The sequence below is a fragment of the Xyrauchen texanus genome, chromosome 46, assembly GCF_025860055.1.
Source record: "Xyrauchen texanus isolate HMW12.3.18 chromosome 46, RBS_HiC_50CHRs, whole genome shotgun sequence".
In the NCBI taxonomy this organism is placed as follows: Eukaryota; Metazoa; Chordata; class Actinopteri; order Cypriniformes; family Catostomidae; genus Xyrauchen; species Xyrauchen texanus.
The window spans coordinates 28,274,380-28,284,875 of record NC_068321.1 but is presented as its reverse complement, the minus strand read 5'-3'; the positions used below and the strand labels follow the sequence as shown (position 1 = coordinate 28,284,875).

Sequence of the window (10,496 nt, the reverse complement as noted above, 5' to 3'; positions counted from 1 at the left end):
ATGTACGGTGTGCTGCTGGTCCCGGTCCGGTTCAGTTCCGGCTGGAGGCGTCGCTGCAGTGAGACACATGCGCGTCCACGAGAGCTGCGCGCTTTTGAGGTTGCGCGTGCCCGCCCGAGAGCTCCCGCGCGTTTATTGGAGATGAGAGCGGACAGTCACAGTCGCACCGCAGGACAGACCCCAAACCAGAGACCAGTGACGGGACCAGAACCACATCTGCGCTGATTCAGGTGAGCAGCTGTTCTCTGACGTCATATATGACAGGTGAACTCGCATCATGTGAGAGTTTAAAGAGGAAACACAAACGCGCCGCTGGACTCATGTGATTACAATCACCCGTTTCTGGTTTTGGAGGATTAAACTGATGGAATATTCTCTCTCTTGATGGACACGTGACAGCTGCGCGTTATATTCGAGTATTATATTGTCTAATATATGTTGTGTCGTGACACGTGTCGATTTCTATCGGACTGAAGTGACGGACTGAATGGAGTATTGTCTGTAGTATTGTGTGTTGTGGTGAGCTGCTTGTGTTATATTAGTTGTAATAAATGTGATTGTTGTTCAGGTGACGCGAGCAGGTGCAGCTCGGGCGCGCGCTTCTGTGCGCTGATGGTCGCGCGCGCGTGAATCAGATTATATTAGAGATTATTTGAGTTATTATTTCACAATCAAGGATTAATGTAGAGCAGTGTGGTTTAATCACTTCTGATTGCATTGGATTTATACGATTGTTTAATGTTGTTTATGGCTGTAAAACTAATTTAAGATGCGTTTTCGCAATTCGTGTTTATGTATTTATTGTTTTATTTTTCATAAATGTGTGGCATAAAAATCCTGAATGCTCGTTTCTTGGTTTTCCATTTTGCCCCTTAAATGAGGAAAAAAAGAGACCAAAGCAACATGATAGAAGGTGATTTCCACATTTATTTAATGATTTAACAATTGAAACAATGTTACGCTTTTTAACTTTTGTTTTTGTTTTGCGTGAATATGAGCTAGATTTTGGATTCTCACATATAAAATAAGCAACAATAAAACAAATCAACTTCATAGAATCTGTGAATTTCCTTTCAGACACTCACACACATGCACACAGACACACACACAGACACACACACACACACACACACACACGACATATACACACACACACACACACACACACAGACACTCACACACATGCGCACACAGACACACACAGACATATACACACAGACACACACACACACACACACACACACACACACACACACACACACACACAGACATACACACACACACAGACACACACAGACATATACACACAGACACAGACACACACACACACACACACACACACACACACACACACACACACAGACATACACACACACAGACATATACACACAGACACACACACACACACACACACACACACACACAGACACACACACACACACACACACAGACATACACACACACACAGACACACACAGACATATACACACAGACACACACACACACACACACACACACATACACACACAGACACACACACACAGACACACACACACACACAGACATACACACACACACAGACACACACAGACATATACACACAGACACACACACACACACACACACACACACACACACACACACACACACACACACACACACACACGCTGCATTCCATTAGTGGGTCACATCTCTCTATTAATACAATGCTAATGAGTGAGACGAGTCTATTGTGTGACGAGCGTCTCATCAAACGTCCGCAGAAGAATTCAACTTTACAGTTTCAGCTGTAGGTCTGATATTCATGCACTGAAGGATCACATCTTTGGATTCTTGAATGTCAGTTTATCAGCTCATTTGTTAAACAGTCTAACAGATGAGCAGCTTTAAATAAAGGACACACGTTTGTCTGCTAGTGTGTGTGTGTGTGTGTGTGTGTGTGTGTGTGTGTGTGCCAGGCGTCAGGGTGGCAGTGTGCCCATGGGAAAGATCCGTGCTGTAGGAGGATCAGCTGCACATGAATGCCACTTATTTCACCCGGTGGGCTGCTGAGGCATGTTGGGTATTCTGCCACTAAACAAACCCAATCACTAGAGCACAATACACACAATAACACACATGACGGCGATGATGTCATTATGCCATATTCATACTTACAGTGATTCGTCATCATCTCTGGAGAGATTGTGAATCTCACACATTCTCTGTTTCGTCTGCCCTACTTTTGTCTCCAAATCTTGCTCTAAAATCCCTTTAAAGTGTCTTTAAGTAGAATTTTCTCTCCATGATTAAAATAGCAGCACAGATTTGTATGAATACTGACCCTGAGGTGAGCTGTTGAGAGGATTATCAGGACACACAGGTGAATATTGGCACACCTGTTCACAGACAATCTGATCTCTCAAGTGTCAATAATGAGTTCAGAGCAGGGCTGGATGTGCTCGTCCATAGACATTCAGTCTAATGTTCAGTTCAAGCAACACCCTCATTATTTCATTGTATATCTCGGCCTCTGAGTGGACTACAAGCTCAATCTAAATGTCATTAGAAAGCTGTAATATATATAAATACATCGATATAAAACATTTGATCATCAATAGTTGACAGTATATTTGTCTGATGATTTGTTTTGCATGTTTTTCCTGCTGGATGGCATATTTTGTTGTGGACATCTCAGATATATCATTGGATTATTCACACAAACAATCTCACACACAAGTCAACAATGACTCATTTATTAGAGAACTTCCTAAGATAAAAGCAGATATAAAGTTATTAGATATTTGTGTCTTACAGCAGCAGTTATCAGAGAATAAAAGTGACGTTTGTATTTGATGACTTACAGAAATCATATTTCACTTTGTGATTCTTTAGTAAATATTTTGAACTGTGATATTAATGCAAGATAATAAACTGTACAGACACATTCCTGAGAGTGAGATCTTTCATTTGATATATAACATGTCCATTTAAGTGAAAAAAAAATTATATTCATATTAATATTTCTACCACATGACCACTAGGTGGCGCTTATTTGCGACGCGTATGTTTAAGGCCTTATTTTGTTATTTTAAGAAACATAAATGCAGAATTGATGTTTATTTCTGAAAGTTCAGATTCTAATCTTTCAATCGATCCCTCATATGCCTGACTTCTATAGGTATTAAATCATTGTGTTTGCAAAATTAAAGGGTTTACGGTCGGGCTGGGCAAAATAAATAGATATTTCGATTAATAGTTTTTTTTATTTGGTTGATTAAATATTGATTCTGAAAAGCAGTGTATGAGTCTTTGTGTACTGGGTCTGATTAACACGAATCCTTTCATTACGAGCTTGTCTAGATGTTTCTCTGTCAGCATGTCCTGCGCGGCTGTTTATCACCGGTGAGCGCATCTAACCTGTACAGCGAGAGAAGCGGATGTAAACATGGAGACGGAGCGCACAACCTGTCCGTGTACAACATGTTAACAGAATACAACTTTTCCTTGGATCTGTAGCCAGCAGTTTTTGTGAAGGTGTGTGCGTGCGTGTCTGCGTGTGCGTGCGTGCGTGAGTGTGTGCGTGCGTGCGTGAGTGTGTGCGTGTATTTGACTGTGTGTGTGTGTGCGCGTGTGTGCGCGTGTGTCAGTGTGTGTGCGTGTGAGAGTGTGTGAGAGTGTGTGTGTGTGCGTTTAAGAGTGTGTGAGAGTGTGTGTGTGCATGTGTGTGTTTGAGTGTGTGTGTGTGTTTGTGTGTGTCTGTATGTGTGTGTGTGTGTGTGCGCGTGTGTGTGCGTGTGTGTGTGTGTGTGTGAGAGAGTGTGTGTGTGTTTGTGTGTGTCTGTATGTGTGTGTGTGTGCGCGTGTGTGTGTGTGTGCGCGCGTGTGTGCGTGCGTGCGTGTGTGTGAGAGTGTGTGTGTGTGCATGTGAGAGTGTGTGTTTGTGCGTGTGTGTGCGTGTAAGAGTGTGTGAGAGTGTGTGTGTGCGTGTGTGTGTTTGAGTATGTGTGTGTGTTTGTGTGTGTCTGTATGTGTGTGTGTGTGTGTGTGTGTGTGTGCGTGTGCGCGCGCGCGTGTGTGTGTGTGTGAGAGAGTGTGTGTGTGTGTGTGTGTGTGTGTGTGTGGTGATCAGACCTCAGTGAAGCGTTCAGTCTGGTTGGGGGGGTCATGAAGGACAATGAAGCTCTGTTGTATCTGTCTCTTTTCATCGGGTTGTTGTTCTCGTCTTTATCTTAAAGTAAGGAGGGTGTGTGTGGGGGGGATCCTGAGTTGTTGAGGAACAAAACAGAAGCTCTGGAATCTTCTCTTTAGGGTTTCCCAGCATGCACCGCTGCACTCTCAGTGACCTCTGTTTGAGGAGAAGTGACCAGAGTGAGCGTTCACAGACACTGAGATCACAATGTATAGATGAACATTGACTTTCATATCACTTTCTTTCTTCTCAGGAACACAATCCAAGATATTTTGATGGAGATATCAAGTGTTTTATCCATACAATGCAAGTCAATGGGGTTTCTCACCCAAAACCTATAGTGTCGTTTCAGAAGACTTGGATTAAACCACAGGAGTAATAAGGATTACTTTTATATGCTATAAATGAATGTGTTGAGACCCCATTGACTTGTATGACTATTAATTGTGCAGCTCTATCACTGCAGTTGTGTTCACAGTAATGTACAATGTAAGTCTATGGGGCGAGTAGACTGGAGGCTTTAAAACAGAAATGTGTAGCTCATATAAGCACTTAAATTATTTCTTCCATTAAGTAAAGTGTTTAGATGCTGTTTTAATGGTGGGATGACTTTTCTAGGTGGATATACTTCCAGTTAGGCCAGTGTAATTCCTGCGGGTGTGTACAGTAAACAGTCTCTGGTGTTCTTGAGCATTATGAATTTGGCTTGTAGTCAGAGAGCTGAAATGAGAAGTACTGTGTGTTCTGTGAGTGTTTAAAGAGGTCCAAGTTCACAATATATCTGCAGTGTGAGAATTCAGAACAACACACCACTCAAAGATGAGTGACAGACAGACAGACAGAGAGACAGAAGCTCAGTTGAGGCTCAAGATACCTCACACACACACACACACACGCACACACACACACACTTATACTCATACACACACATGCGCACACACACACACACGCGCACACACACACACACACACACACTTATACTCATACACACACATGCGCGCACACACACAGATGATCAGGAATATTCTAGACATCTCACAGTATCTGATCCTGGATCAGTCTGGTCTTTAGGGCGTAATTAGTCATACGAAGAACAGAGCTGGTCTGAGATCAGTTATCTACTTTATCATTCTGTGTTTGTTGTCTGTTGGTGTGCATTGTGGATGGTGTTTGTCCATTAGATTGTTGTTGTTGTCTTGTTTACATGAATAAGAGATGATTGGAGAGTATTGATCAGTAATGCAGGTTTGATGGACAGATTAACTCTCAGATTACAGATGGAAGCAGATGTCCTGCAGAGAAATGTAATGCTGTGTGTGCATGCATGTGTGTGTGTGTGTGTGTCCATCTGGACGCCAAGTCAATTATATCACTTTTCACAATGCATATTTTTTCAAACACTAAAAAAATAGTGTAAGTGTTTGGACTAAATTGATTTATGTGCAGTAGCAAGAAAAAGTATGTGAACCCCTAAGCTCATGACGTCAACAAAAGCTAATTAAAGTCAGTAGTTGGCAAACCTGGCATCCAATTAATGAAACAAAATTGTAGTTGTGGGTTACAGCTACTTTGACTTGTAAAAAGCACTCAAACATTTTGAGTTTTCTATTCAGAAGAATCATCTGCTGACGTGGACCAAGAGATCTCAGATGACCTACGATCAAGAATTGTTGCTTTGCATAAAGCTGGAAAGGGTTAAAGTTATCTTGAAGAATTTAGATATTCATCTGTCCACAGTTAGACAAACTGTCTATAAATGGAGATGATTTAGTACTATAGGTACTCTCACTAGAAGTGGCCGTTAGATATTCATCTGTTCACAGTGAGACAAACTGTCTATAAATGGAGATGGTTTAGTACTATAGGTACTCTCTCTAGAAGTGGCCGTTAGATATTCATCTGTCCACAGTGAGACAAACTGTCTATAAATGGAGATGATTTAGTACTATAGGTACTCTCTCTAGAAGTGGCCGTTAGATATTCATCTGTCCACAGTGAGACAAACTGTCTATAAATGGAGGTGATTTAGTACTATAGGTACTCTCTCTAGAAGTGGCCATTAGATATTCATCTGTCCACAGTTAGACAAACTGTCTATAAATGGAGATGATTTAGTACTATAGGTACTCTCTCTAGAAGTGGCCGTTAGATATTCATCTGTCCACAGTGAGACAAACTGTCTATAAATGGAGATGATTTAGTACTATAGGTACTCTCTCTAGAAGTGGCCGTTAGATATTCATCTGTCCACAGTGAGACAAACTGTCTATAAATGGAGGTGATTTAGTACTATAGGTACTCTCTCTAGAAGTGGCCATTAGATATTCATCTGTCCACAGTTAGACAAACTGTCTATAAATGGAGGTGATTTAGTACTATAGGTACTCTCTCTAGAAGTGGCCGTTAGATATTCATCTGTCCACAGTTAGACAAACTGTCTATAAATGGAGGTGATTTAGTACTATAGGTACTCTCTCTAGAAGTGGCCATTAGATATTCATCTGTCCACAGTGAGACAAACTGTCTATAAATGGAGGTGATTTAGTACTATAGGTACTCTCTCTAGAAGTGGCTGTTAGATATTCATCTGTCACAGTTAGACAAACTGTCTATAAATGGAGATGATTTAGTACTATAGGTACTCTCTCTAGAAGTGGCCGTTAGATATTCATCTGTCCACAGTTAGACAAACTGTCTATAAATGGAGATGATTTAGTACTATAGGTACTCTCACTAGAAGTGGCCGTTAGATATTCATCTGTCCACAGTTAGACAAACTGTCTATAAATGGAGTTGATTTAATACTATAGGTACTCTCACTAGAAGTGGCCGTTAGATATTCATCTGTCCACAGTGAGACAAACTGTCTATAAATGGAGATGATTTAGTACTATAGGTACTCTCTCTAGAAGTGGCCGTTAGATATTCATCTGTCCACAGTTAGACAAACTGTCTATAAATGGAGATGATTTAGTACTATAAGTACTCTCTCTAGAAGTGGCCGTTAGATATTCATCTGTCCACAGTGAGACAAACTGTCTATAAATGGAGATGATTTAGTACTATAGGTACTCTCTCTAGAAGTGGCCGTTAGATATTCATCTGTCCACAGTTAGACAAACTGTCTATAAATGGAGATGATTTAGTACTATAGGTACTCTCACTAGAAGTGGCCGTTAGATATTCATCTGTCCACAGTTAGACAAACTGTCTATAAATGGAGATGATTTAATACTATAGGTACTCTCACTAGAAGTGGCCGTTAGATATTCATCTGTCCACAGTTAGACAAACTGTCTATAAATGGAGATGATTTAGTACTATAGGTACTCTCTCTAGAAGTGGCCGTTAGATATTCATCTGTCCACAGTTAGACAAACTGTCTATAAATGGAGATGATTTAGTACTATAGGTACTCTCATTAGAAGTGGCCGTTAGATATTCATCTGTCCACAGTTAGACAAACTGTCTATAAATGGAGATGATTTAATACTATAGGTACTCTCACTAGAAGTGGCCGTTAGATATTCATCTGTCCACAGTGAGACAAACTGTCTATAAATGGAGATGATTTAGTACTATAGGTACTCTCTCTAGAAGTGGCCGTTAGATACTCATCTGTCCACAGTTAGACAAACTGTCTATAAATGAAGATGATTTAATACTATAGGTACTCTCACTAGAAGTGGCCGTTAGATACTCATCTGTCCACAGTGAGACAAACTGTCTATAAATGGAGATGATTTAGTACTATAGGTACTCTCACTAGAAGTGGCCGTTAGATATTCATCTGTCCACAGTGAGACAAACTGTCTATAAATGGAGATGATTTAGTACTATAGGTACTCTCACTAGAAGTGGCCGTTAGATATTCATCTGTCCACAGTTAGACAAACTGTCTATAAATGGAGATGATTTAGTACTACAAGTACTCTCTCTAGAAGTGGCCGTTAGATATTCATCTGTCCACAGTGAGACAAACTGTCTATAAATGGAGATGATTTAGTACTACAAGTACTCTCTCTAGAAGTGGCCGTTAGATATTCATCTGTCCACAGTGAGACAAACTGTCTATAAATGGAGATGATTTAGTACTACAGGTACTCTCACTAGAAGTGGCCGTTAGATATTCATCTGTCCACAGTGAGACAAACTGTCTATAAATAGAGATGATTTAGTACTATAGGTACTCTCTCTAGAAGCGGCCGTTAGATATTCATCTGTCCACAGTGAGACAAACTGTCTATAAATGGAGATGATTTAGTACTATAGGTACTCTCTCTAGAAGCGGCCGTTAGATATTCATCTGTCCACAGTGAGACAAACGGTCTATAAATGGAGATGATTTAGTACTATAGGTATTCTCACTAGAAGCGGCCGTTAGATATTCATCTGTCCACAGTGAGACAAACTGTCTATAAATGGAGGTGATTTAGTCTATAGGTACTCTCTCTAGAAGTGGCCGTTAGATATTCATCTGTCCACAGTTAGTCAAACTGTCTATAAATGGAGATGATTTAGTACTATAGGTACTCTCTCTAGAAGTGGCCGTTAGATATTCATCTGTCCACAGTTAGACAAACTGTCTATAATTGGAGATGATTTAGTACTATAGGTACTCTCTCTAGAAGTGGCCGTTAGATATACATCTGTCCACAGTTAGACAAACTGTCTATAAATGGAGATGATTTAGTACTATAGGTACTCTCACTAGAAGTGGCCGTCCAGTCAAGATGACTCAATGGACACAACACAGAATGATCAATGAGGTAAAGAAGAACCCAAGAGTGACAGATAAAGAATTGAAGGAGTCATTGGAACTGATTAACATCTCTGTTCATGAGTCTACTATACAGAAAATATCAAACAGGTGTGTGTTCATGGCAGGACATCATGAAGGAAGCCGCTGCTTTCTAAATAAAACTTTGTGGCACACCTGAAGATTGCCAAAGACCACCTTGACTCTCCACAACGCTACTGGTTTTGTGGACTGATGAAACTAAGGTTGAATTGTTTGGGAAGTACATGCAGCACTATGTATCATCGTTTACTCAGTGTTCTCCAACTTCAGTCTATTTTCCAGCAGGATTCAGCTGTAGCAGGACATGAAGACACTTCTGGCTATCTGCTTTTAGTTTACTCACAGATTCAGTTATTCGAATTTAAATAAGGATTACCTTATTTATATTTACATTTACGCATTTGGCAGACACTTTTATCCGAAGCGACATACAGTGCACTTATTACAGGGACAATCCCCCCGGAGCAACCTGGAGTTAAGTGTCTTACTCAAGGACACAATGGTGGTGTCTGTGGGGATCTAACCAGCAACCTTCTGATTACCAATTATGTGCTTTAGCCCACTACGCCACCACCCATTGCCCTTGTGTATTTAGATGTAACACTAATCTCCATGATGGTGACTCCAAATAAAGTGTAAAACACTACAATACTGGACTCACTCTCAAATGAGCTGCTTTTAGGGTTTACAGAGCATAGAAAAGAATATAAAATTCTAAACTACTGTAAAATAATTCTATTCTCTGTGATAAAGTATTTCTGAAGGGAAACAAGACTGCTGGTTGTTGTGTTCAAATTATAATCTCCTCCTCTAATCTGGGCTTGGAAATGCTTAGAGGAGATTGAGGTCAAAATCCCATAAAAATCAGCACGTTAAAACTGTATAAAAATGAACAAAACATCAGTCAGAGAGAGAGAGAGAGAGAGAGAGAGAGAGAGAGAGAGAGAGAGAGAGAGAGAGAGAGAGGAGATCACATGACACAAGGCATTCAAGTCGGCCAATCAGAGCGAGCATGAGGACAATAGGTATTAGTGCTGTTCTTCAGGAGTTTAATTGAGTCTGTCAGCTGTGACACTTTGAGCATTCACACTGATTCAGGATCAGTTGTACACACTTGACGCCACATGGGACATTGTATCTCCACCAACAGCACAGGCCTCAGATCAGCCGTTCACATTCATTTTTTATTCTGTGTTCAGTTGCTCTTCTTTTCAATCTCAATAATGTTCATCTTTATTTTACTGCCTATTTAAAGGTTCTTCAGATCAGTGTTTTAGTAATTAAGTTAATGTGAAGCGGTTCTCTGATGACATCAGTCTGTTAATCTCAGTACAGATATTAAAGCTCAGAGACCCGGTTTGTGTTTTTCTTCTGGAGCCAGTAAGACATGATTTGTGAATGTGTGAATTCCTCCCACTGAATTTATACGTTTGGCAGCTGAGACGAATCCTGTGGTGATACAGACGAAATCTCAAACAGCGCTGACGCACACACGTTCTCTCTCTCTGTGTTTGATTGGTCGGT

General features: G+C 40.6%; 2 long non-coding RNA genes across 2 annotated transcripts in view; both read left to right on the top strand.

The window, feature by feature from the left end:
- LOC127638088 (uncharacterized) overlaps window positions 1–10,496 on the top strand; it is a 32,212-nt gene that overhangs the window by 1,298 nt on the left and 20,418 nt on the right. The window lies entirely within an intron of this gene.
- Window positions 6,277–8,043, top strand: LOC127638089 (uncharacterized). Its single transcript, XR_007969838.1, has 3 exons — window positions 6,277–6,707; window positions 7,223–7,325; window positions 7,928–8,043. It is a non-coding gene; the product is annotated as an uncharacterized LOC127638089 (long non-coding RNA).